Source organism: Paralichthys olivaceus, chromosome 8, assembly GCF_024713975.1.
Source record: "Paralichthys olivaceus isolate ysfri-2021 chromosome 8, ASM2471397v2, whole genome shotgun sequence".
Taxonomy (NCBI): Eukaryota; Metazoa; Chordata; class Actinopteri; order Pleuronectiformes; family Paralichthyidae; genus Paralichthys; species Paralichthys olivaceus.
The window spans coordinates 26142333-26170060 of NC_091100.1; the positions used below are offsets into that span (position 1 = coordinate 26142333).

Sequence of the window (27728 nt, forward strand, 5' to 3'; positions counted from 1 at the left end):
AAAGCTATTCATTAATTAATCTATGGAATTGTTTCCATCATTTTTAGATTCAGATTCTACATACAAAACAACTCATTGAACTACATACCTCACACAGTCTCGTTAATATAAGCATAACTTCAATACATGTTCTTTTGAATATCACCATGACAACAACACCAGAGTACTGACAGCTTTAATCCAAAACAATTAATATCAGTCGGTGCTACGCATCCTCTTCAAATACAGCGTATTAGTCTGTGAACTACAAGCCTTCCCAACTAGTTTCCACAAGCCGGTATCATCTATCATCTATGATATGAACCTGTGTGTGTGTAATGGATATGTCTGATGTCTGGCGTCAGTGTTGACCATATCTTTCCCCGGTGACATTGCATTATTGTTCACGTGACGTTTATTTAGACACACACAAACACACACACACACACACACACACACACATCTTGTTGATGATAATAGGAAAGTCAAAACATTGCAGATCTTCTTACTCTCTTGGCCTCCACACAAAGCTTTTAAAAGGCGTGTTAGGTGCTGCCAGTTGCATATGTAAATCATAATCAGAAAGGCACCTTGGGTTTTTGGAGCAAAAGAGACAAATGCACCCTGAAGATCCTCCCCACCTAATGCATGTGTGTTCTGTCTCTCTCTCTCTCCCTTATTCGTACTCTGCATCCCTCTCTCTCCCTGCTCCGCTCTCTCTGGAGAGTGTTTAAGTCCTCCTCTCTGGGTTTGGAGCAGACATACTGTCTTCGGCTGGAACAGACTGAGCACTAATTGGCTAGAAAGAAGTTTGGAGACAGCATAAAGAAGTAGAGAGAGAGAGAGAGAGAGGCAATGGGAGGGCAGGAGAGAAAGAGAACATGCTGTAAAGTGCGAGAAAATGAAAGAGTGAGTCAGGAATGTTTAGAAGACTAAAAGTACTTTAAACCCATAATGGATCTATTTCCAGACAGGCGCCATTTACACCCCCCCAGCCCCCACCCGCCCCAAACGCACACACACACACACAAACACACACAACCTCCCTTCCCCCAACACACAAACACACACGTACACATTTTTTGGCCAAAGCTAAAAAATGCAATTGCAGAATGTCTCAATTGCTGTCTTATTTTATTTGTCATTATTTTTTCATTATTTCTCTCTTATACCACTGGAAATAATGTACCGCTGAGTTAAACAAAGAGAGATATGGAGTGTTTTAAGGATTTTGTGTGCTCAGTCTCCAGCTCTTTATTTTACTTTACTATTTTGTTACAAAAAAAATAACATCGAATCGTTCAGCATTTTCATCTCACAAAACAATGTGTTCAGAATGTATTTATATTGTCAAAAGCAGGGGCTCTCCCTCCATTTATTTATTCTATCTTTCACACAGTAGCTTAGTTGACTTCCTCACTGAGCTGTCAGCACACCAGTTGTTTTCTGCCCACTGTGTGTGCCCATACGAGTGAAGCAAAGAAAATGCAAATGTTATTTAGGTTTTTTTATTTTAAATAAAAGTTCAATAATTGAAATCTCATATTGTCCTCCAATCATGTAGCCCTGTTGTATTGTGTAATAGTGGACATACATTCATGTCCATCTGAACATGTGAGTAAAATGGACAAACAGCCACAATAATAATAATAATAATAATAATAATAACAATAAAAATGAAAACATTATAATACTGGAAACATTGCACAACTTTGCTAAAACATATTAACATGATATTAATTGCTAAATTGCAATTTACACTGCACAGCCTTTTCTAGTGCCTTTATTATTAATTATTTAAAGAGCATTTTAATTGGGATGCATCACAACATTTGATTCAAATCCCGTGAAACTGAACAAAGTCTCAAAAGCTCCAATGCTCATTTACACTCAGAGTATTCAGTATTGATTATTGTTCATCTATTTCATGATGCAGTCTTAATATTTAAACTTCAGCATATTTTAAGAATATATTGACCTATTTTTTATATTTAACAATAATAATAATAAGCATAATTTATCATACCTTTACAAAAAAGTCACCTTTATTATAAAAGATGATGCAGGTAAATAAAATACAAAACATAATATGTAACACGATAAAATACTATAGTTTGTACTACTTCAATGGTTAAGTAGAATGCATAATACAGTCGGAGTTAGGCAGCAATATTTGCAGATCGCAGATATAGACGAGTGCCTGACCTTAAATTAAAACCTTAAAATTGAGCAGTTAGGTCTTTAAATTAATTGTAAAAATAACAATGAACAGCAGCAACGATTGCTGTAATGAGATTACTTCTCTTAACATGTTAGAAGCCTGTCAGCAGCGTTTTGTATAGGTTTTAAACTTTATATGGATCATCACTTCCAAGTCTTTAAAAGAAAGGAAAGATCTAATTTCTGTAACACGAGTGCACCACTTTGATCACATATAAAGTCAGCTCAGACTCAAAAGTAACTCAGGTTGTAGGCTTCTTCGCAGACATTGGTTGAAAGGGCGCCCAGGCTGTAATCACCTCTGATTTTGAGTTATTCAATTCATTCAGCTGCAAAGGATTTTTTGGCATTCTGTTTTTGATTTCTTCTAGCAAGGACAAAATGAGGGAAATATTAGTGGAACCAGACTTCAGGGTGAGCTTTAACAATAATTTTCTGTTTAGGGTCTTTGAGGCCCTGAGCCCTCCAAGCCCAATGATCATAAATAACATTTGTTTACAACTTGACAATAATTTTTTGTGGCATTTTACAATAATTGCTTATTGATATGATTTTGAACTGATGATGTGTTAGAGGTGAAGAGGGAGCTGAGTTGGGAGGTTATATTCCAACCCTGATCTAGGATCATGCACCTTGAGTAACGACCAAAAGGACACAAACAGCTGAAATGGGATTCCTCCGTAAGGCAGAAGAATTGCTGTTGTTTCATGATGAAAGGAGCAAGTTGAGGTGGTTTAGGCATCTGATCAGGATGTGCTGTTACCACCTCGCAATGGAGATTTTGTCCTTCTGGTAGGAGGCCCAGTGGTAGACCCAGAACATGCATATCTTACCTGGCCTGACAAAACCCCAGAGTACCTGAAACGTTAAAGGGGGTAGTAGCATCTGAGCTTCCTTGTTTAATCTGCTGCCACCATGAGCCAACTCTGGATATGCTGTAGAAAACAGAAGAGGGCTGATGGATGTTGACATGCAATTGTTTAGTATTACTGTCTTCAAATGACAATAATTAGAGTCGAGTAACCACGTGTTTTGTGTAGAGGGTAGCCTAAATAAATAATTGAATACATTTAACAGATGTATCAATTTCCTGTCAGGATAGACACACATGGACATGTTGTATAAAACTGATGTCTTAATGAGACCGAAAAAAGAACCAAGCTTGTTTACAGTAAACAAACACACGTTTGTTCTACTTGTGTGTAATTTTCAGTGTTAGTTGTGACTCCTGCAGCAGAATTGACACCAGCTCATGCTGTTATGTATCGCTGTATCCAGAGCCTTCCTTTAGTCACAATGAAAAACAATAATTCATACTAGCAAAGTTAAACAGATTTAAACTGGTGGCTTTTATAGTAACCCATAGTGTTTTAATTGAAATATCAGTACATGAGTTGAAGAATACCTTGAACGTAGAATTCACTGTGGGGTGAAATACAATGTACAATGTATACAATGTATATTTCAGATTAAAGGTTATTTATAAAGTTTTATTCTTCCTAATAAGATGCCAACTATGACTTATAATCATAAAGATTCTTAAGTATCAGTAATTCACAGCTCTGCACACAACTGTTAAGCCCTTAGTGTAAAGCAGTTTGGCATTATGGATCTTCTAATTTCATATGCAGTGATTATTACAGAAGGGAATGCTGGGAATAATTTTGATTGGAGCCTGCAGAGTAAATGAATTGTCCTGCAACCACGCAGCAGTCTCTGGACGAGAATGAATTACACTGATTGAACACCTCAATAAGTGGGAGTAGGACTACACACACATTCGTGCACACATACACACATGAAGAAACACTCTCCCCATCACTCATACAATTGCACACAGGCCCAGTCTCCATCATACACACAAACACAATCAATTTACACATCAGGCTTTGTATTGATCAGGCTATTTGCTGCTCAGGTCCCCTGCCATGGCCTTTCAATTAAGACGGGAAAGAGAGACAGAGAAGGGAGGACTGAAATATAGATGAGCCACTACTGATTAATAAAATGATCATCATTTTTCAATCTGCATTCCTTCATCAAAACTTAGATCTTTTATCTTTTACTGAAATGTTTTATTGTAATTTCTACTGTGTGTGTGTGTGTGTGTGTGTGTGTGTGTGAGAATGTTTTAAGACATGCAGATGTCTTTTCCAACTTTTCCATGTGTTACTGGTTAAAATGAAAATAAACCAGGATGCCACTCAGTGTAGTACATACCTCAGCTGAGGCCGGACCATTGTGCAATATCTAGTTCTCATAGTAGAAATATAAAAGAAACAAGGAAGTGGTCTGTTATCCAAATTGATTTGTTCCATTGGAACCATTGTCCTTAACAGTGGAGATTCATCTGTGTATTACTCCGCGAAATATTTTGAATGTGTTAAATGTGTGCGTTACAGGAAGTGATTTAATAAACCTATATCCTGCCTTTATACCAAAATGTAATGGGTTCTTTTTCATTTCATTTTCCCACGTCAAATTCTTTTTACTGAATTTGGTAGGAAATAGTATTTTTTGTGTAATCGTCAAACATCGGTGAAAAGATGACCCACTATTCGCAGGTAGAAAAATCAAAGAACACCATTTGGAGAAAGACAGATGGAGGGAATTTTGTAGATGTCCAGCATCATGTCAATAGTTGGCATGTCACCAGTGAGCCACAGGTTCAATCCCCATAGTTTCCTCAGATGAAACAGATTACGACTTCAAAGACATTTATTCAAAGGAAAATCTTTGGAATTGCCACTTAAACAGAAAACTGTTTAAAATATTATATGACTCTCAAAACAGCAACAGCAACATAATTCTCTTCATGTCCACTTGTATGTGTAGTATGTTCCAAACACCTACACCTCAATAGGTCACAAAGGAACACATGTGAAAACTATTTTTATTTTTCTCTATCAACAGAGTACCACCAGAGAGGACAATTGTTCTGAACATACAGTAACAAACTTTCCATGCCATCCTATCAAAGAGAAGGCCCTCCAGTGTTGCATGCTAGCACTGACTGAAGTGTGGTTATTATTTCCACTTACATAGTTGTTATATGTGGATTGACAACACAACTGCACTTACATTTGTGTTCACTGTGGTCTCAGCGTAACGGATCGGATCGAAATCTGTCCCTAATGCTTCTTATCAAGATTTAAACCTTTACATTCAAGTGGTCAAGCTCTATGTGATTGAAATTGAATCACCGGACATGTTTTAATACAGTTGTAAATGGGATATAACACTCCTAGATTAGGTTTCAGAACTGAAAAATGTGAACGTAACTCAAAGTTAACAACACAATGTTTCTTTCCATAACAATGCACCTGCCAAAGCTCCTCGACAATCAGTGAAAACAGAAAGTATAGAAGTGTAGTGTAGGTTGTGATGGATGGGGTTTCATGTAAAAGAGATTTTAAAATAGAGAAATAGATTGATCTTCTAGACCCTGGAAGAGCGAATCAGAGGTGAAGCTTCTCAGTGAAGACAGGACCTTTGCTAACAAAACCCTGAAATCAATAACTCAACTGCCTTGGATTTCTAAAATGATTTGATTTTCTCTTCTTTTGAAAAGGGAAAAATATTCAACAACCAGATTTTTCAATGGAAAAACTATTCAGAAAGTCTATGTGTTGTATGTTTTCAGAGGAGTCAATTTAAGCATATTCAATCTCTCTGGTATCATGACAGTATATCTAAACAGAGATGTGTGTGTGTGTGTGTGAGTGTGAGTAAAAACTTACTATGATTATGTAAAAAATATCAAATATTGCTTCATAATGCCTTTTATAATAAGCAACTGTTGGAACTGAACAGCATGCAAAATCTGACCGTCTAGCTGTGTGGTAATAATGTTGGCCACTAAAAAAATATTTCTTTTCTGAACACCACAAAGAGCACCACATGTCACACGTCAACTAGCACATTAGTTTCCTCAACATAGAAGTGGCAAATGGAATTTTGAGTTCAGCAAAGGCAGGTGAAGCCATGTGAGTATGACCACCAACAACCCCGAAGTCTTCAGCTATCATCTTTGGATAAAACATATCAAAGCAATGAGCATCATAAAATGTTCAGATTTTTTAATTGTATCCATTTGCTGAAACCAGATCTTTAAACCTCTTAAGTGTATTCAACTTAAAACTAAAGTTTTCTGCATGTGAGTTACCTGAATATAGATTGACTTGTTCTGCAGCATTTTGTGATTATGCTATTTAAAACTGAGTTAGTTTAACATTTTCTAATAGAATCAGTACAAAAGCAACATGTGATGCTGCTCCTAACTGACTTTGTACAAATCCTCACCATGCAGGGTTGGGACTCTCCATTCACTATGAACCTTCATCGTGGTTAGTTTTCATTGTTTTGTTTTCCTACTGCTAATACTTTCTTTAAAATGCTAATTTCATGGACTGAGTGAACTCTCTGCTGTTATTTATATTTAACTCATCATTTTAAGCCAGACAATCTTGATGGCTTCTCCAAAACGTCTTGATGGTTCCCTGGTGGCTGGCTGCAGCAAAACTCAAAAGCCCCACCTCCTCCACATTAGCTGATGGGACATTAACCAAACCTGGAAATTTAAAGCAGATGAAACTTTGGCCAAATATTATTTTCATGCTGACCACACTGATGTTCAAGTGTTTCTGATAAGTTTTCATTTTAATACCATAATAAGGCGTCATGACTGACAGCTGAGACTGACTTATGATTGGTTGCCTGAAGTCTCACAGTGGTACTTTTTGATCACTACTGTGCAGAGCCCGTATCCAGTATATTTTTGATAATTTCCACTACATTACTGTTGGATGTTTACAGAGCGGTGTTGATAGCTGTTTGTTAAACAGAGATACACACTCATGCACAGTTACCCTATTTGTTGTCATCTTACAGGTATTTCGAATAAATGCACACCAAGCACTTTCTCTCCTGCAACATTAATGCAATAGAAGTGACCCTTGCTTGAACTCTGCAGTAAAAGATGTGTGTGTGAGTGTGTGTGTGTCAGTGTGTGTGTGGGCGTGTGTGTGTGCCAGCATGTGCGAGTGTGCCCTCCAAAGCCTAGTCATGTCTCTTAAACCTCCCCAGCTAACTAAAGGAAGACAGAACGTCTCACATTAATTATTGAACCACAGAAAAGAGGGGGGGGGGGGGGGGGGGGGGGGGGGTTGAGAGAAAGAGGAAGGGGGGCAGAAAGAGATATTGAGAGACGGATATAGGAAAATAAGATGACAAAGTGAAATGAGGAAGGATGGATAGATGGATGGAGTAAGACAAGAGAAAGACAAGACTTTGATGCTCAGCAATGGAGATGGACAGAGAGCAAGGTGTGAGTCATACAAGTGTTTAATTCATGGTTTGGTTGGGGAAAAAAGTGGTGAAATATTAATGTCTATAAAATGTTTTTGGCTTGACCTCATCACTCATTCACGCTCAGGTCATGGTAAAATAGACTGTTAAGTGCAGGAGGTGAATAGAGCTGAAGTGACATTTTTTAAATTCTTTTTTTACTCATCCACAAACAACAAAGAACACACAAACACACAATTCAACAAAAGGAAGAAAAGGAAGTGAAAAAGAGGTACAGAGAAGAAAAGATTGAAGAAATTGCAAACAATATGCGGTAATGGAAAAATCTTGTTTTTATATAAAAGTATTTTGATGAGATTTAGAGCTTCAAAAATGTAGTCAATTCATTCGGTGTGGCCATCTGTTCCCAGCACCTCTCAAGTCACGCTTTAACCTGGTTTCCTCAGAACAGATTGTGACATATTCCACTTTACTGAGAGTGTCCAAGTGATGGAAGAACAATTTTATAATCTGTTTAGCTGTTTAGAGCTTCCAGATGCCAAAAGCTCCATACATACATACTTATTGGCTATATGTATAATTTTGAGTTTCTGGGCACCTCTAATTGAAGCATGTGTGTATTGCCATCTGTCCATTGAGAAACACACATCTGACAACATATACCTTCTGTCATAGTATTTCTGTAGGGGCAACATTGACAGTATTTCCTCCGCCTCGTACTCCAGTGAAGAATAATTTACCTCAGTCAATATCAACACTGACTACTGAACGATATGCTGCAGCGATATATGGGACTGTGTTATAATGGCTGAACACATTTGTTGGAAAGACTCCAATATTATTCTCCAAATCTATTATGAGGAGCCCATGACCAGGGCAAATAACCAAGTTAGATGGCACCTTGGGGCATTCAGCTGGCACTGTACTGTACTGTAAGTCTCTTCAGCAAGTAATGGTGACGACTAATTTCATGCAATGATGAATTTGAAGTTGTGTTCCATGGAAGCTTCCCTTTTAGATAAGACTGCCCCATTGACACAACCTTCTTTTCTTCCTTGTTAATGTAGAACACATTAAAGAAACAACAAATGAATATCACTCTCTCAAGTAATAGAATGTAATTGTATTACAAACAGTATAATATACATGATATATAATAATATGATAGTAAGACAAATTTATATTCAGTAATCAGGGTGTTCAGACTGCAATTACCCATCAATAAGTGACATCATTTACCAGTTCCGGCCATCAGCCTGAAGTGCTTCAATAGTCCTGCTGTAAAGCAGCTTATTAGCTGAAATAAAGTTGGTCACTGGCCTGCAGGGACATGACTAGGATCACATTTCTGTGGACTAATCATTTTGGAAATAGATATTTTGTCTCTAGTAACTGTTGAACGGTTTGGTAAATTTGTGAAACTCAGTGAATCACTCACTCACTAAGAAGTGTAAATTATCATTTAAAAACAAATGAGCGAAATATTTCCATTTCAGTTAATATACTGGCATGTCGAGAAAGTACTGTATATTTATTATAGAATAATTAATACTGACAGGCAAAGGTGAGCCAGACTGGAACTTTCTTTACTGCCTCTGACATAAAACTGTTTCCCCCACACAGCTGCACTGCTAATCCATGAACATTTCTCCATGTACAAGAAATAAATTGGTACGTTTGTGTATTTGCGGAGTGTTACTGTCTGCTTTTGCACTGTTGAGCTTACTGGTGAACGAGTGATTGTTAAGCGATTGCAGTGATAAATGCAACATTCCAACCAGATGTCTATGGAATAAATCAAGTGTGCTTTTACTGTGACCTTGATAAATGACACATCACACTTAAAAATGCGGCTCGAGCAGAAAAGCTTCATGGATAATAAACAGTGAGTCAGATAAAGAAACACTCTGAGGAAAGGTAGTGGTAAAGAAAGAAAATATAGATATGCGTCACTGTTCATAGGCCAGGTGTGGTTTCTTAAGATGACCTGCTCATTACTCAGAAAATGAACATAAATCAGAAAACTCTCTCAGATGGTCCATCTGTCTGGCAGTTAGCAGGATTCCACAAAAACAACTTGGTAACATGGGCCAAGCCAGAAATTCTCTTTCACTTTCTCTGCAGCATTTCCCATGAATTCATTTATTTCATGGTGGTAACAGGAGTGCACATGCATGTGCACTAAGGTCACACTCACACCTAACATGAAGTGACAAGTGAGTGATAAAAGAAAAAGACATGTGTGAGAGATCAGAATTGTGGGTATATGACAACTATGACTGTCTGCGTGGACGGGAACAACTTTATTTCAGCAGTTACACATAAAACATGCAGCTGAACTGCAGTGACATAATTATCTTGCACAAAAAGATGATTTCACAAGACTTCTCCTGACAGAATGTTATGCAGGCAGCTCAGAAGCTGAAACCTCATTTGGAATCAGTGAAGTAGCGGTGAAGTAGCGGTGCTAACACACACAGTGCGCTTGCCCTTGGGTGAGAGCTTGTGTGCACTGTGTGCAGTGTTTCCGGTGTGTGCGTACTCCAAGGACGATATCAGAGGACTTTTAGGCTTAAAACACAGTGTAAATTAGTTTCAGCATCAAGTCAAATTTGAATGCTGGGCTTCTGCCCACTTGGATTACACCACGCAAGCAGTATGTTATGTTTTCTTTTGTTTTATTACCTCTGGAGAAGGAGTGAATTTTCATTTTTCGATGAACTATCCTTTTAAAGACATTTCTCATTATTCAGGTGGAGGACTAAAATAAACTGATCAAAATCAGAGGGTGCCTACCTCCGCCACAGCCCAACAGTCACTTTTAGATTCCTTGGATCTGCACCAAATTGTGCATACTCATAAAAACCAGTCCCTTGCACATGCTAGATTTCTTTTTTTAACAAGATTCATTAATTATTCTCTGAAAAATCAACTTAACTATTACAAAATGCCCTAACTCACAATGTTAGAGCAAAGTGATTAAAAATGACTGGATCCGTCATCGTCACTCAGAATCTGTTGCGTGTGAGAATGACTTTGAGGCTCAGGCTAATGCCATAGATGTGATAAATTCTGTGGGAATTTTTTCAGAGAAAGTAAATCAAAATAATATTTTATGGATCCCCAAGATATTTAATGATTTCTTTCTTGAACCAGCATCTCCCCACCAGTTTCATGGTAATTCATCCAGTAGTGAAAACACAACCTTCTTCGCGGACCAGTGTGTGATGTAGGTTTTAATAGTTTGCCGATACATTTTCCAGGAAAACCAACTGTCTCCTTGAAACTCTTAAATACTATCTCATTTGTTTTGTCATAATTGATATCTGTTCCTTGTGCAAGTATAGGACTTCAACACAGGAGAGGTTTCCCATGGTTATAGATTGAGGTAAGGGAAGCACTTTGGTTAAGGTCATTGAATAATGCGGTTTTTAGTTGGATGGTTGGTTTTGGGAAATATGTCACTTATTATGAATGAAAAGTAGTTTCACTCTTTTCTTATATATATTGCTCTATTATAAAGATCTATCTGCATTTAAAACCCATCACTGTCAAAAGGAAGTAAAAGTGTCCCTACACACACACACACACACAGAGAGAGACCAGTGATACATGATCTGTCTCTAATGTTCTTAATGTGAGTTTTAGAGATTAGATGATGGAAAAGGCCAGAAACACAAACACACGCACACACACACGCACACACACACACACACACACACTTATGACTCCGGCCACAGTGATAGCCTCTTTGTGTGTATGTGTGTATAAATTTCTATGTGTGAGCTCTTGACGTTGATGGTTTACAAATGCAGACGAATGATCGGCGAATGACAATTCCCGTAATCGTTAGCCCCCAACCCCCCTACACACACACCCTCCCTCTGGCAATACATCAGAGAGAGAGAGAGTGAGAGTCTGTGTGTGTGTGTGTGTGTGTGTGTGTGTGTGTATGTGTGTGTGTGTGTGCACTATCCATCAGGAGAGAGTAGAAAGAGGGGGAGTCCCGAGTGTCACATTTGTCTAGGGGAGAGAGAGGGGAAGAGAGAGCGAGACAGCAGACAGACAAAGATAAAGATAAGATTCTCTATAAACTCCTTTACTAAACTACTCTCTTTCTCTTTCTTTGGTTCTTCCATGGCATTTTTTAGGGTTTTTGTATCACCTATATGGTTTTTATTTATTTTTTTGGCATCATGACATATGTTCCACTTATTAAGTATATCATGATAACACAATCTTACAAATTACCCCAAAAACAGTGTGTTTAAAGCACATAATCATTAAAACAATAATCTATGCACAGTGGACTGTGAAATATGCCAACATTCCTGATGTGATTTTTAATCATTTTATTTGTCATTTCCTTTTTTACTACAAGATTATTTTTTTTTTTGCAACAGCATAGTTTTAAATAATTCATAATAATACATTTTGTCAACCTGGTAGTTTCCTATCTATTGCCTCAAAGAATAATTACTATGCAAGACAATATCATTTAATAATATGTTTTAATGATGGTAGCAAGTCAGTTAAATATCACAAAAATAAAATCAGTCTCCAAATTTCAGAGAAGCAATTCACAAATAAAGTGAACTATTAAAACATAAATAATTATAATAAGATAATTCCTCTTCAAAACTGCACATAAGACCACATTATAATTTAAAGATTTGATAATTTGTGGTGTATTTTGTTTTTTTCATGTGTTTGTTTGTTTTTGCAAAACAGCATGCATTCCAAAATGTAGTAGTTCTTTAATGGAAACATGAGGAAATTATCTAAACAGCAGCATCGTATATTTTGTTTTTCAAAGAAACTACATTTATTCAAAGGTAAAGATCGATAAAATGTGCCAGAATATCAGAAGTCAATTATTGATAAATAATAATTAAGTTACTTAGTCAAACATTAATGTGTAACCAGCCAGAGTTTTACTTTTATCTTTTTCATATCTATTCAAACCAATCGGTAGTTCAATCTGGAACAATGTATTTTATATTATTGGCTTATATTATTATTATCATTTGTTTTGCATGTGTTTTAATCTGTAAATTAAAAACGATTCTTAAATGGCAAATATATGTACATGAGTAAAAATTAATATTTAGTAGAAATGTATTGCATGAACGAAAAGTTATCAAATAAATCACATGCTCAGTACTTAAAGTACAATTTATGACTATTTATTCTGGTCTGTAGGTGATTACATTATAAAATGTTATTTCTCCCTACAAGCAGCACAGTAAAAAATCAGTATTATTGTAGTATTAAATAATTCTTATAAAGAAGTGACCAATACAGATGTTTTACATTTGTTAATTTATTCAATTTGTAGTTTGCAAACGCTGCCTCTTGTATTCTTGTAATCCCTTTATTACAGCTGTATTTCACAGCTCTGTCCTCACGTAACACTTCCTTCATCTCAAGTAATTACATTTTGTAACTATACATGACTATAACCATGACTATAACCATGTCAAATCTTTTTTCTTTTCGTTTTGGATGGACAGTATGTAGGTCATATTGATTCCTATGTTTTCAAAGTATGAAGCTAAATTCAAATCCCACATTTATCCAAACCAGTGATGGTAAATGAATTGTGTGAATGTCTGTCTTTGCAACTAATCGTCAATCAATAATTTTATTTCATTTGTATCCTCTGCCCTTACACCCCAAGAGTAAGGAAAAACTACCTGAGGAAATAACCCTTTCAGGAGAAGACAAACGCATAGAAACCCCAGAGAGAACTAGATGTGAATCCCTTCCCAGGATGGACGGAGATGCAATAGATGCCACACATAATAGAGCAAGTCAACAAAATAACCATTTTCACATGATTTGAAAAGACAGTGTCCATAAATGGATTCAATTATGAATGTTTGAAGTAATTCCACAAAAGACTGAGATGAAAGGAGCAGTAATGACAATTAGAGGTATTTAATGTAACAAAGGAAGAGTCCCCACATTAACCTCTGGAATTTTGACTTAAACTAACTACTGCTGAAGAAAAAAGAGTGAATGAAAAATGTATAAAATAATTGATCAAGCTCAAATGTTGGAACACATTGCCACATCACAATAAACATTCAATGTCCCAATTAACTTTCTGCCAAATGACTGACTCTGCTGTCCTGAGCATGTGTGTTCCCACTGACTATACTGCAACATACATGCTGAGCAGATGTTCCATGTCTCCCTTTGTCTTTTACTTTGTCTTCGTCTCGGCATATTATTGCTTCTTGCTGTCTCCCTTTGTCTGCTCTCTACACCCCCCACCCCCCACACATGCACGTTGGCACAAACCTAGGAAGCAATAACAATCAAATTCCTCCCTCCCTAGTTGTCCCTGACCCACCCACCCCTCCCCTTCCTACACTCCACCACCAGCACCTTTTACCCATCCCTCCCCTCATCTCTGTCCATCTAATTTTATGAGTGTCTGGGGAGTTTGTCTGTGTATGTGTTTTACTTGGTGTGTGTGTGTGTGTGTGTGTGTGTGTGTATCGCATGACGCTATGCATATGTCTGTGTGACGATATTGTGTGTGTGCGCGCGCGTGCATGTGTGCATTCGTAACTCTAGCAGAAAATGGCTGCCTGTCACATTAGCGGTTAGATGGGCTAAAAAATCACCTCAGTAATCACATTTAGATGTCAGGCCCGGTCATGTTAACCTCTTTATTTAGAGGCAGGGATGGATTTTAGGATGGCTACAGGGATGGAGGGATTGAAAGAGACCAGATGCTATTGTTATTACATGTAGGATTAATTTTACTCTTTCTCGATCACTTTATATTGTGGGTCAAACAGATTCTTAAAATTTCATACTTTAAAAATTCAGGAGCGGAGATTGCCACTTTCTCTGTGATAAAATATATTACAGTACATATATTCATTGCTTGTAGCATGGATAATTAACAAAGTCTTTTAAAATCTGAATGTTTCCCATTACAAGTCGAGGTTTTGCTTGTAACTAACTCATTTGTGCTCTATAATCCATCATGAAATTTCAAAAACATCTGTCTGTCTGTATGTGGAGGTATATCTCCCAAACAGTTCTTCTAATTGGCTTCACACTTGGCATGAGTATTTTAAATGGCCCCAGGAGTTTTGTGCAATATGGACGTACCTTCATATTAATAAGAATTATATCAACAGGCGACCAGCACTTGGAAGCAGTCAGTAGGGGTGGGGCAGTGGGCCTTCAGTCTGTGGATCAAGTTTATCATATCCTAATCAAAATCCTTGGATAAACTACAGCAGCAGTCGGCAACTGGCCAATAATATCTGACCATGCCTAATAGTGATTATTTTTATTAATCATATCAGACTGATATTCATGGCTACTGCAAATGCTTATCTCCATCATGGCAGCAACATTTATGGAATTACTTTATTTTGAAAAGTTGTGAACTAGGTGTAAAGATTGTGTTGATTGCTCAAAAGAACTCTGACATGCAGCATATCAAAAAATACACTAGTTCAGTAAATCATTCAGACCTTTATATAAGCCGCACATGTGAACTGTAATAAAGCCAATTCAGAAAAATATTGACAGTAAAACTTAATTGCAGATAAACCAGGAAGGATGTTTTCTAACTTTACTCTCCACCAAAGACTGTGCATACTAAACTCTGCACACAAAATACATAAGCAATACAAAAGTGATACTGTAGAACTGACTGACGAGGACTCACTAATGACAAGGAATAATTCTGAAGTAGCTGTGGCACATTAACACAGGCCAAGCAAACAGACCATTCCAAACAGGCAGGTGTAGAATGGGCTCTGTCTGTATGTGAAAGCATATCTCGAGAACCTTTCATCTTACCTGCTTCACACTATGTATGTGTTTTGTTAAGCCCAAGGAAATGTTGTGTTGAAACAGTATATATATATATATATATACTCAATATTGAAAAACAGCTGTAACAGGGGCAGCTTGGACTCATCAGCACAAGTTACATTGTCAATCACACTGACGGTGTATTCACGATAATGTCAGCAGCAACTGAGTCTCCACCTAAGGGTTCTATGTACTGAGTCAAGCTTCATTGAATAAACAGGTGAACAGCTCTTGGTGCAGCAGCTTTGGTGCGACTTCAAGGTTCCATGGACTGAGTCCTACAGTTGTTTTTTATTGGCTGTGGCTCAATTAATGCAGGTCACTTCTCCAGTTTCAAAAATTAATCTGCAACCAGCATTGCTGCAGGCCAACCAAACAGTCCATTCAAAAAAGGCACTGTCTGGATATTGTGGATATAATTAAAAGTTGAGTGTCTAGCTACATCTGTAGGTGTGCTGGGACACAGCAAGCTTTCCAGCCTCTCCTCCAACACCGCTCCACAAGCTCTAGGTACTTGAGGCGCTTGCGCCCATTGGCCTCTTCCGCGCAGTCCTCCCAGGGGACTGTCAGCTCTACTAAGAGGACCTGCTTAGAAAAGGCAGATGTTAGCATCATGTCTGGCCTCAAAGAGGCTGGTGTCATGTGGTCTGGGAACTTGAGCTGCCTGCCCAAGTCAGCTCGCAGCTCCCAGTCTGATGCAGATGAGAGTGAGCTGGCTGATGGTGTAGACTGTGGACATGGCTTCTCCCAAGCTCTTACAAAGTAGAATATCTTCTGAGCCACTGACTTCAGCACCTGGTGATGTCACCAGTGGTAGCAGCCCCCTCCAAGGGCTGCTGGGCAGCTGCTCAGAATGTGCTCCAGTGTACCCTTTCTGGGGCAGAGAGGACAGGTTGGATACTCACTCTTGCCCCAGACATGCAGGTTTGCCGGGCTGGGTAGCACATCGTAGACAACTTGTACCATGAACTTGATTCACTGTGGTTCTGCCTGCCAGATGTTGGTCCAGGTCAACTTCCTCTCCAGCACTCCTTACCTTGTCCATCCCCCCTGCTGCTACATGCCCACCATCCTATCTTGTACAGGAGACCCTGAACTCCTCTTCCAGGCTGCTGATGGGAATGTGCTTGTGCAGACACATGTTCCTGGATAAGGAACGCTTTTAAAGTCTGTTACCCAAAAAGCAGCTTTCCTCTTTCTGGGGAAGCAGCAGCAAGACCCCTGCACTATTTGTGCTCATCCCTGAATGCTACATTATGTAACACCCTTCAATATCATCCTCGGCATTGTATTAATTGAAAAATGTAAGTAAAATCAATTTGACTGTCTTTTTTCCTATAAATCTTTGTTCGAGGCAAAAAAATGTGACCTAGCTGCAAACCATCAATCAAGGCACAATACAATAGAATACATTGTTTTATGTGGCATAGTCCCTGATTTAGCCAAACCTACATAGGGGAATATAAACTATGAAGACTTCCAACTTGAAAGTGTGATAATGTTTATGCAACTCTGACGACTATGCCACGCTGCCTGGTGTAGTTTATTAATACGCCTATTTCATTGAATTCCAATAGCAAATGATGATATATGATGAACTTTAATTGAAATAATTCTGGTCAAACCTAAGTGCTTTGCAGTGCCTATGCAGAGACAGAAGAAATCTTCTAACAGGATATGTCATTCGGAATCTTTTCATGTTATGTTTGTAATAATTCATAACCTTATTAGACATTATAATGTTTTCTCATTTTATAAAACCGGGTTGGCCGGCCCCTGGTAGAATGTGAAACAGTTCATTCGGGAGTGTAATGTGTGTCTTACTGTCTGTAACTGTCCAGTAAATCCTTATTCAGCCTTCAGCGTCTGTCAGGACTGAATATGTAATCAGAAAAGAGACCACAATCACAGGGGATGCTGTTGCTTCCTTGTCCCTGTCCCTGTCACTCTATCTGTCACACTTACACACTGACTCTCTCCCTTTCTCTGCTGTCAGTCTCTCCCAGGTCAGGACAGGGACACTTTTTCTGCCTCCATGCTGTATTCACAGCAGAACAGAGGTGGTCTACTCTTTTCAAGGCAGTACTTTTTTTATTATCCCTTACATACATACATGCATACTGGGCAAATTAATTGTATTGATATCTTGACTTCAACTTTACCTCTGTTGTTTTCTCGCTGGTTTTAACTGGAATTTGAAAAATATATCACATGTCATAGTATAAGTTATTTGTAATTGTTTATGTAGTTCCTAAATTCCTCAGTTGCACAATTAAGCCAGTGAATTGTTACATTCATTCTTAGGACCACAATGTGTAGAGTTGATGATATTTGTTTATAAGTATAGATAACTGTAACGCACGAGTTGCTCCACTCCATGTTTAACTACTTGTTAGCTGATGTTTACAAAAGCATAATACAGTTCAACCTATTGGTCCTTTTCTTAGCCCAGGGCTAATAGCAGTCCTTGACTCTTGCCTTAGCATACACAGAGGTTTCACATCATTCAAAAGGATTTGACATTGATCTTAGCCTTGGGCCAGTCTAGTTCTGCTCTGAGAACACGCTACAGCTCACTCCTGAAAGTCTTACAGTAAAGATTTGGAGAAGTTGCTGCAGAGTGCAAAGCAGTCAAAATAAGCCTCAAGCCAAATGTTGGTCTCTACTTGGTTTAAATAAAGAAACAACTAGGCGGCTGCTATCAGTCAAGCACAGTGGCAGACTGCCTTGTTGCTAGGAGAATTCTGATGAATCTTGCAATCTGCAATTTGTGTATGATTTGTTCTGGTGTGCACACTCTCGCAGCTGTGCAGGAATGAATAGACTAAAGTAAGACTGTATACTGTAAAAGGTGACTGCTTACACTGGTGTGCTTGCTGTTTGTAATGGGCAGCTATGGGTTTGTTGAGATTACCGTGAGCGCAAATAGCAGTGCTGCTGTTCCCACATAAACCCTGAACAGCTGTATGTTAAAGGCATAGCAACACTGCAGTCAAAAAAGCCTTGACAGGAAATCAGGGGTGCTAACTGACAAATGAGGAGCAAATACTGTATCAGAGCCAGGATCAGCCATGGTGAAGCTGGTTTACATTGCACTGCTCAGCTTCTTTGTTCCCAGCTTCCCAGCAACTTTCAGTAATTATCTGTGAGAGGTGATGTTGAAATGACACTGCTCCGATGAATCAAACCTGATAACACGACATGACCCTGATGAAGTGGGCTTGATGAGACACAGAATCCATCATCTGCAAATTGGCTGCTGTGGAGACTGGCCTATGACCTTCTTGAGGTGGAGCTAGAACATAATGGAAAAGAAAGAGGCAAGGCTTTGCAGCCAAAACTGTATCCTGTGTGAATGATTTCTTGTGTTAACTTTGTTGAAAATGCTTATGTGGACAACAAAGAGGCTGCATCTTAACATTAAAAAAACTACACTGATGAGAATAATAATGTGTCTGAAAGAAATGGATGGGTGAATAAAACATATGAAATCAATTTCTGGCTCTCATATGATTTCTCAGATTTAAATATTGTATTTACCAATCTTAAAATCATATTTATGCAAAAAGTTAGTGAAGCAAATCTTGTTCGCTATAAGACTTAGATAATGACTATAGCTTAGAAAACGTACTAAAATCTTGTTGCGTAAAGTTTAAAAATAACATTTTGCTTGATTTCTAACACGGAAGTATTTGAGCACTATGAACACCAGTGCACAATAATACATCTTCTTCTTTGTCCAGTGTATTGGGAGGTGGCATTCAACATCACTGTGCCTGCTTCTTCTTCATACTTCTTCAGAATGCTCGATTCCCCCCATTGTTTTCATTGTTCGTATTATTCTTTACAATGCAACGTAATACAAACTTCTTATTTTGATCATCCTTTAATGATCTGCTGTTATTGTGACAGAGAGTTGTAATTTAATCCTGTGCAACTCCACCAGTTATGGTGTCACAGAAACTAAATGTGATGTCATAAAAGTGTGCAATATAAATTTATTTCTTTCTATGGTGGAAAAGTGTCTCAAACAGAATAAAACCCAATTAAGCCATGAATGGTAATGGAACATTTATATAGCACATTTTAGTGTTAACGACCACTCAGAGCAGGTCACATTCACCCAACAGTCATACAGCACTTTGATTCATAGCACTTATCCATCATACATTCATACACTGATGGCATGGGGAATTTGGGGTTCGGTGTCTTACCCAAGGACGTGGGGAGACAAGAGGAGCCAGGAATCAAACCAACCTATCCCGGATTACCCCATTGGGGCATTGGGCATTACCTCGGGGCATTTTAATTTTGCATGGAGTGAATATTGAGCTTTGGCACTCCAGACTAGCAGAGGCCATTAACATGGTTATGATGGTGGATCCACATTATTATATTATATACCTTATTGAGGATGAGTTGCCTCCAGATGACGGGAGGTTAAACAGTCCTGACAACTCAAATACAATTGAAAGATAACTATAGATTTTTCATTCAGTGTTCAATCCACTATATTGGCAATGTGATTACAACAAGCCTGGAAGATGACAGCCCAATTACATGTTGTCACGGCAAACGTAAAGAACATAAACATAGAGAATAAAATAGCAAAATCATCGATTAATCCATTTTAAGAGGGTGTTCACAGTGTTCAGTCTATTCCCTGAAGAAAACTATTTTTTTTCTCTGTAAAAAGTCAACTCATGTCTGCATCTCTGTTTAGTTCCCCCCAGTTTCACAGAGCCACACCGTGCTATGTTCAGAGACTCTCTTTTCCATTAGCAGCTTTGGGCAATGACAACCTTTTAACCTCCATCCACTCTACAACACAGGTAGACTCCCCCCCCTCCTTCTGTCTCTCTTTGTCTCTCAATATTTCACGGTTTCCAGGTGGAGACACTTTGGGACAACTGTGGTGCACTTTGATTGACCTCACTTTGTGAAAGATGAATGCAGAATTCGCAAGTTCAGGGTGGGGTGTGTCAGAGTAGCTAGTGTGACCTCAGAGTGTGAATTATGAATAAGCACTATGCTCTGTAAATTTTCATCTTCACTAATTTTTTAAAATGCAGACGTGTGTGTGTGTGTGTGTGTGTGTGTGGGGGGGGGGGGGGGGGGGGGGGGGGGGGGGGGGGGGGGGTATTGTTAGGGTACGGGTGTAAATATAAATCGACTCCCACATGCACTTTAAAGAATGATGTGTCATCTGCAGATCCACGTGTTAACAGTTTGAAAAAGCTTGTCTGCATTTCTTCAGCACAATGACTCTGTCTGCTTGTTTATCAGTTATTATTCTGCTAGGTACAGGATACCAGAGACCTCGGGTTCATGTCCTACTTCTCATGCATGGTTACATTATTGTTACTGAAACTCGTTAATAATAGACACATCTGTCCTGTTAAAAATCCAATCCTTCATTATGCTTTCACTGCAAGGGAAATTTATAAGCCCAGTTTGTTTTAAAGTTGAGCCACATTGAATCATGTGCTAACTGCACAGACGGTCATCCATATATGATGGACATAAAGCCAGATTTTACATTTATATTCATTTATATTCACACCTCTAATAACATCAGCACAACAGTCATGCCAGTCTGAATGAATGTGTTTCTCTGAAAAAAAACAGAACTTTTCCACTTGTGTTTCCTTTGAAACTCAACACTTTTCTCATGTGGTGTGGTTCAGTGTTGAGTTATAATACAGAAGTGTTCATCTTTTATCAGCAGGTTTCAAGTGATTGTAATATTTACACACTATCATAATATGTTATTCCAGTCCTGCAAAATACAGCAAATTTACTTTGAAGCCAAAGGTGTTTTTTTGTGTCTCAATAATTATGTGTCAAAAGGCTGCTCTCGTCTTTTGTGTCTTTGGGGTGAAATATTCCTTCCTGTGGTTGCTGTGTTCAATTTCTCTGATCCGGGGCCTAATTTAGAACCGTTGTGATGGGTGGTGTGGGAAAGATTCATTCACCATTTCTCACAAACTAGTTGGGATCTAAAAAACAATCATGACGGGGAAAAAACATGCCTGTGCTTAAACTCTGATCCCTGCATACAAACAATTTTAGAGACGCAAAATGCAGATGTGAGTTAATGATTTTAATCCAGACCTATTTCATCATGAGCATTATTTGTGTTATTTGTGCTTGTAAGGCATAACTTTTCCATAAGCACCTTTCAATTATAAAAGATATAAACCAACAAAAGAATTATACAGCATAATTTAGAGATTATATGATACATCTAAAGTGACAGAGCTCTGTTGTGAGCCGGGGTGAGAATCTGGGCTTGGTACCCTCTCTCTCTGAAGCGTGTTTTGTTTATTTTGTTCATTGTGTCAAGCACCTAGAGGCTCTTCCATTTTCTATATTATATTTATTGTGCAATGCCCTCAGAGGCCAGTTAAAATAGTGCATGTGTTCACCCTGCACACCTGTAGTGACTCTGAGTGTCAGTACACCCTGATGAAGGCATAAGCCAATACATGTTGATGTATTTTGATGCTTCAAGCCCATTGAAATAAAGGTCTTATACTTTTTTCAAACCACTTTGCCTAGTGCCTGGACCTGGAATGTTCATGCCATTGTCTTTTGATTTTTTGATAAGCCCTCTCCACTCTGGCTACCAGCTGTTGAATAAGGTGACAGGTGTGTGTTTGATCTGATGAACATAAAATAAATCATTATATTATATAATCCCACATTGGTACAATATGTATATATTAAAGTCATTCCTGAGTTTATGAATGCCTGCAGTTTTTGATGGGATCCTTGATTTATTATATTTATGCACTTACTGCATTAACCGCATCAGCAACATGTTGCCACTTGTTTTTCTTTGTGCTTCTTCTCGTTTGATAAAATGATTCACCAGAAAAAAAACAATGATCATCAGGGTTATTCATATTCATACAGTACTTTGCAGTGATGGTTTGTGATTAAATGTGGGCGTGTGGAGGGCAGAACATGAGATGAGAAGTTTGAAAGTTTCCACATGGACTTTGAATTATAAAGGGAATATTCCCTTCAGGTGTGTGTGCGCACAGTTGAATAAATCAGATCTGGGCTTTTGTTGTTTTTTTTTTTGCATGCCCATTTTTGGCTTTTGTGAGCATTTACACTTTTAATTTAAATCCTACACACTCTGATATAAAGGAGCCTCTGGCCCAGTTGTGCCAAGTGTACAGAAATAAGTGTTGGACAGGAAATACACTTTTCTTCTTTTTGTCTTATTTATCATGATACTGTTATTCTCTCTGTATCCAAAGAATGTGGGGGTGTGGAGGTGTCCACATACTCAAAGATTTGTTGTGTCTGTACCACTCTGCGTGGGCATTATGCGACAAGAGCTCAAACCGAGTGGATTCCAAGTGGACAAAAAAATTTAATTAAAATAACTATGTGCAACCATGGCGTCTGCAGCTGTCCAAGTATAATTGAGGCTGACAGTGTAATTTATAACTTATGTGCGTTTCCAAACAACTTTCTCATTGCACATCCTCCAGGCACATGTCTCGGTTGTTTCCAGATATATTTATTTCAACACTCACTGTCTCTTATTCCACTTTCAGGTACTCTAATGAAATAGCCAAATTCAAGCATCTCCTCTGCATTTCTGGTAAGTGCTCTTTCTTATTTCTAAACTCTTCATAATGGGATCTAACTACAAGCATCCACTTTATAATAGGGTTAGGCTTATGGTCTATCCACTGCCTCCAGAAATCTCTGTCGGCCTGTCTGTCTGGATGTGGAACAGACATCTTGAGAAATGTTTATCTCTCTCTTTAATGCTTGGCATGTGTATTGTTATGTGATTTTTGCAGAACAATGCAGTTTGGTTCTAATTTCTTGCAAATATAGATGACTGGAGTTGTTTCATAAGACATTGTTGAATTGAATTAAACCTTTTCTCTTGACTAAACAGATGTACAAATAATTGCTGAAAAGTAAAATTGTATTCCATGTCTCCCATTAGAAATCTAACGATATGATAATTGATTTCCTCAAAGGGGGACATTGATTCAAACTTTGATATCTTGTTGGGCTGCTTTTAGTCGTTCATCGACATGTTATAAGCAATAATGTTTTGAGCCTGGGTCCCAGTGAAAGTAGCAATTCTTTCATTTGAGCTTGCATAGGTGGATAAAGTTAAAAAATCCCTTGAAGTAAGAAAGTTTCAATGTAAAAGGAGAAGAAACCAGTGGTCCCTCAGATATGGTCTGCTGCTTTCCTACATTCCTGTCTTCACAAACACAGAACACTGTGGTTTTCCAGCCTGTGTATCCTCAGTGCATTTGTGTGTGTGGGTGTGTGTGCGTGTGTGTGTGTGTGCCTACGTGCACACACTGTGACTGAGAGTAGTGGGTCTTCAGAGGCAGCTCTGTACCCAAGGCTCATTTTAATATATGTAAAAGCTATGGCTCACTGGAGAGTCTGTACAATGGACTGATCGGCCTCAGGGATGTGTCAGAGACCAGTGTGCGTGTGCGTCTGAGATGAGGGAGACAGTGGCCGAGGTTCGGACACGCGTCAATGGTCCTTCTGCACACTGCAATCACAGCCACTGACACTTAACACACACACACAAACACACACACACCAGTAGGCCCTTAGGTCAGTCACATTTGCATATGTCTGTCCACTACGGCCTAGCCCTGCAGTTTCACTCAATGCTGAAAACTCCAGAGCATTCATTCTCGACTTCCTGATATGTATTGCTCAGTGGACTCTGAGCAGCGCATGTAGCTTTTTTAATCTGAACAGTGTTCCCTCTTTTTTGACCAATTACGGGCAAGCCAGAAAGCTGCAACAGGGTTTAAAGCAACTTGTAACAAGCAAATTTGAACTTATTGACACGGGTCACATGGAATGATTTTCAGATAAATAGTTTTGAACTGTTATGGTAATTGAGTCAATGTTACTGTGCGATACTAGCAGACTCACAGCAGCCTTTTCATACACTATTCTGCTGGGAGTCAAAAAAATAAGAAACTCTTAATCATATTAATGGGTTACACACATAAAATGATCGCGTGTGTTACTCACGTGGTTTGTTCTCAATAACTCGTGTTGTGAGTCAGTGGCGTCAGGTGTACCTGAGACGCCGTTGAGGGTCGACCAATCACATTAGATTAAAAAAAAAAACGTGATTTGAATGTGTTGCATTTCAACAAGAAGCATCACAGGAACATGGTGTCCATGTTGAATCCATCATGTCCTGTCAACCTTTTCATCTTGGGTGGGTGGCGTGGTTTTTGGAGCATTTGCCGACTTATCATTAAACCTTTTTTCTCATTTATTGCCACTTGTCCAGTGCTTATTCGAAACTTGCCTGTTCTCATGTGTTAAGAAGAAGAAGATAGAAGATTTACTTTTATTGTCACGTTAACACTTTACATGCATACATGAAATTGTTCTCCGCATTTAACCCATCCAGTTGGCACCTGTCGAAACACGCATAGAAACACACATTGACAGATGCCATGTACACACATATACTGGAGCGGTGGGCTGCTGTTGCCTGCGCCCGGGGAGCAGATGTTGGGGGGGGGGGTGCCTTGCTCAAGGGCACCTCGGTCGCGGCGATCTAGAGCTACTTCAACATTATTCCTTGTCATTAGTGCGTCCTCCTCAAACAGTTCTACAACGAACTGTCACTTTTTATTGTAAGTGTGCTGGACGTTGTGTGCAGAGTTTTTTATAAACAGTCTATGGTACAGATTTAAGTTGTGTTCATCCTTTATCTGCAATGAAGATTTCATTATCAATATTTTTCGTAAAATGAAACTGAATTCATGTATGTGATTCATATGTAATTTACTTAACTGCTGTTATTTGCATGTCTACTTCAGAAGCCTGATTAGCAACTGACACAATATTCAAAACAAAAGCTATATAATTCTGCTCATTTTAAAGCATTGCAATAACCAAACAAATGTTGTGCTTTTACTTTGAAGACAATTAATTATAAGAAAATTATTTGTGAATTTTGTTACCATGCAAAAAACTATACTCGTTTCAGGTCAGTCCATCTATGTCTGTGTCTCAGTCCAATATGGTAAAATATAAATAATCAAATCATCAAAATGATCTGGTTGTGATTTTGACCCACAGTTTAAAAACCCCAACACACACATACACTGACTGCTACAGAGCACTGGTTGCCGTTTTATTCAATATTTATCATATACTCTTCGACAATTTAAAGTAAACATGCAAAGTGTGAAGCACATTAGATGAAGGGTTTGTGACATATGCATTCCACATTCAAACAGATGTGGAATCAATAGATAGATGTCTGTGTGCCCGCTTGCCTCAGCTGGTCACCCCTCATGGTGGAGTATTAGAGTAAAAAAGAGTAAGGACAAGAAGATATCATTTTGATAAAGGACAAAGAATACAGTGTACTAATACAAGCTAAGAACTATTTTTCTGTGCAGTTGTGTTTAAATCACAATTTCTAAAAGAAGTACATCTTCAAATGGACAAATCTTACAGCGTGTGAACAAATCAAGACATGTAGAACAGCCATAGAGAATGTTTAAAAGATTATCATGTGAAGAGAAAGAGATAGTTGGATTTATTTTCCTTCATCGTTGTGACGGACAACAACTGGAAGCTTACTTGTCCCCAGCTATTACTCAGTCATGTGAAAAACACATAAAGAACAGCTGGAGTGTGAAATTATGACCTGTCAATAGAACAGCAACATTGAATGGCAAGTAAAACAGGAAGACAAAGATGTAAAATAGCAACAAAAACTAAGAGGCACTTTGTGCACTGACTGCCATGCTTAGCTGAAGGAAATTAACTCAGGCATATATGCATAACACAGACAAAAATGGATGGATGCATGCAAGAGACAGCACTCACGCATGTGTGGCTGCACAGATGCATCTGTAGCTTCCCTTACGCATGCTGAGTACAGGGATAATCTTAATGCTATATTTCATGCCTATATAACACCTTTTAATCGAACATCCTCGCTACAATATATTTGACCTATGGTAAGCAAAGCATTCAGAACCTAAGGGTATGTCAGACATTGTTAAAGCTGCACTCTCTACAGTATATTAGCAAGCGTCCCTCCACCTCCCTGGGAACTTTCTAAGAAGCCCTGTGTAATGCTGCACTGGGGTCAGCCAGAGGTTAAAACACTCATAAATATTTTACCTGCTCAACCAGGGGAAGAAAAAAGGCACTATACTTGTCTGGTGTGCTGTGTTCACAGGAAGCACTGGGGGAGAAACAGGGAGGCATGTCACATTGTGCATTTACACTCACAGAAAATAATACTTAAACTGTAAATAGAAAGATTGCAGGGCTGCAACAGCAATTTTACGATGCAAAAAAGTGGAAATCAAATAAGAGACATTAAAAAAAGACAAAATAGATCAATCATCAGAATAGATGCAGCAAAAGCCAAAAATGTGGACATCATTTTAATCACAAGACTGACCTTGATGTGTAAAAATTTTACATTAATTAATAATAAGCTTATAGTAAATTATAATCAATAAATCTGCAGTGTTCACACTGCAGATTTGCATGGGGATTATTGGAGTAGAAAAAGAGACATACTTTGATCTGCTTATAACATCAGGGCACAATTCCTCCTGATTACTTCAGTAAAGCAAGCAAAGAGATGTTTTAAAAAAAAAAGTATGATTGAGGGTACATCTTTTGACATCTATTATGAAATTTGAACATGACAAATTAATTTCAAATAAAATCAAAGAAGAGTAGAGGAATAGTGAATGAAACCTAGTCCTCACAAGAAGGGTTATATAATGTGTGTGTGTGTGTGTGTGTGTGTGTGCGTGTGTGTGCGTGTGTAAAGCACTTGCCCTCACAAGTGCTGGGGCAGCTCCAGTGAGTCACAGTGCCATGTATACTTCTCTCATCCAACATTTACAAGCCTTCTGTGCGCTCTCTCTCTTTCGCTCGCTTTCTCTCTTTCTCAGTCTCTGCCTCTCTCTGCAGCCAACGCATTACCCATGCTCCACCAGATTTTGTCATATTTCATTATCCTGCATTGTCTTTTTTGTCTTTCATGTTCTTGAATTTCTTCTTGAATTTTGAGTTTCAGCTCCCCTTCTTCCCATTTCATATCATCTCACATTACCTTATTGCAGGTCTACTGCATTAGATTGCACTGTACTGCACATGTTACTGCATCCACCCCCACAAAGCTACCACTATTCCCCATAGCAGTATTCCTAAACAAATAAGCTCACCATGAAGTGTTTTTCCTTTGGCTGAAGTGTGATATATGCCTGCTGTTGTTTGTGTTTGGGAAACAATATCACATGAAAGAAAAATAAAATGATGCTTGAGTATTACTTATACCTATTTAAGGAAGTGATTGTTAA

The 27728-nt window shown here is 38.4% G+C and overlaps 1 protein-coding gene across 8 annotated transcripts in view; it reads left to right on the forward strand.

Moving 5' to 3' along the window:
- The window catches only part of tenm3 (teneurin transmembrane protein 3), a 500548-nt gene that overhangs the window by 210568 nt on the left and 262252 nt on the right, over positions 1-27728 (forward strand). For all 8 annotated transcript variants that reach the window (XM_069529751.1, XM_069529750.1, XM_069529754.1 and 5 more), the window contains exon 5: positions 22929-22975. The gene's annotated coding sequence lies outside the window, so the exon portion shown is untranslated. The remainder of the gene's footprint in view (positions 1-22928; positions 22976-27728) is intronic.